This window comes from Sinocyclocheilus grahami, unplaced genomic scaffold (assembly GCF_001515645.1).
Source record: "Sinocyclocheilus grahami isolate Dianchi unplaced genomic scaffold, SAMN03320097.WGS_v1.1 scaffold5345.1, whole genome shotgun sequence".
Lineage (NCBI taxonomy): Eukaryota > Metazoa > Chordata > Actinopteri > Cypriniformes > Cyprinidae > Sinocyclocheilus > Sinocyclocheilus grahami.
This window is the reverse complement of record NW_015510059.1, coordinates 1,224-2,890: the sequence shown is the minus strand read 5'-3', so window position 1 is coordinate 2,890 and position 1,667 is coordinate 1,224. Positions and strand designations below refer to the sequence as shown.

The 1,667-nt window shown below is 35.5% G+C and overlaps 1 protein-coding gene across 1 annotated transcript in view; it reads left to right on the top strand.

Moving 5' to 3' along the window:
* Positions 1-1,667, top strand: part of LOC107577184 (leucine-rich repeat protein SHOC-2-like) — a gene marked incomplete at its 3' end in the record, with an annotated part of 13,064 nt that overhangs the window by 10,177 nt on the left and 1,220 nt on the right. The gene's annotated exons all lie outside the window — the stretch shown is intronic.

Sequence of the window (1,667 nt, the reverse complement as noted above, 5' to 3'; positions counted from 1 at the left end):
TTATCCGATTAATCGATGGAATAATCTGTAGAATACTCGATTACTCAAATAATTGATAGCTACAGCCCTAGTTTGGACTCATTCTGACGGCACCCATTCCCTGCAGAGGGTTCACTGGTGAGCAAGTGATCTAATGCTACATTTCTCCAAATCTGATGATGAAACAAACTCATCTACATCTTGGATGGTCTTTGCGAGTCTTCATGTGCACTTTGAGTATTGCTTTATTATTATTATTATTGCAGATGAGCTGGACTCTTTGGCCATAAAGGTCTTCTGACCTGCGGGAGGCCCGAGCTTTGAAGAGCACCCCCAAAGATTATTCCACACAGCATTAACCTTTCTGCAGCTCTGATCTGGGCTTGGACTAGGCACACGCATGCTGAGCACTTCAGCTGCGCGCACACACTTTTGAATTTCACAATACAGGAAAGTGGAACACATGCTTATGCAAAGATAGCATCTCACAGAGTACTGAGGCGTTACTGATTCGGGCTGGTTGTGGTTTTTATTGGATTACTGGGTGTTGAATGTCATTTGTGATTTAATGAACATTTTGAGGCGTCTCACAGGTAAAGGTATAAAGCTTCTGTTCCTGTGATTGCTTTTTATGAGCAAGTAAAAAGTTGTGCAGCACTTTTCAAACTGGTTTCTCAGGGATGCAAAACATTCTAGTTTTTTAGAAAATGTATTTTGGTGCTGTCATTGTAAACCTCCACTTAAATATGTATTTATTTATTTTTTATATTCAGCAAATTTGATATTACTATTTAACCAATCAGGAGTCATTAAAATAAATTGTTATTTGATGATTCATTATTAGATAATTAATGGTTTTAGTAGCAAAATAAAGTGTCTTCGATACACTGTTAACTTTTTTTTAAATGAATCTAAAGATTACTTTCCCAGTGGATCTGTTCATTATTTTAAAATTAGTTGATTAATCCTTTGGTTAACTCATTATACCATTATTTGATGCTCATTTTCAACAAGCCCGGGAGCTGCCTTTTTTGGGAATGAATGATAACAATATGATGCATAATTCCATGCAAATCGTTGCATTTACGCAATCAACATCATATCAATCGACATATTTTCCAGAGAACATTTTTAGATAGTACACCTAAAAATAAAAATTAAGCCATTTGTACTCAACCTGATGTTCTAATGACCTTCTTTCTTTTTTTAGACCGCAAAACAAGTTTTGCTAAAAATGTCCTGCTTATACTCGTCCATATAATGGCAGTAAAGCTTGTGTGCTTTTCCTGAGCAAGCCGGAGTGAACTTGTGCTTATGAACAGACTGACCCATTGACCAAATTCAGGATTTTCTGAATTAAATTTTGGCTTGTTTTTCAGCAAAACCATATGCCTTCAGAACACTTGGAGAATACTGTGAAAGAATACTTCTTCATTAAAGCTTGAAGCTGGTTTCTATTCACTGCCATTATGTGGACGAGCACTAGCAGAACATTTCTCATTTAGTGGTCTGAAAAAGAAATGTCATATGCCATTAGAACAACAAATAATGACTGACTTTTCATTTTTGGGTGGACTATCACTTAAACAATTTTCTTTAGTATGATGACAATATAAAACCCAGCTGTATTATTTTGCAATTAGACGGGTCCAGTTATGTTTTTGATAAAAACATTTTTTTTTTTTTAA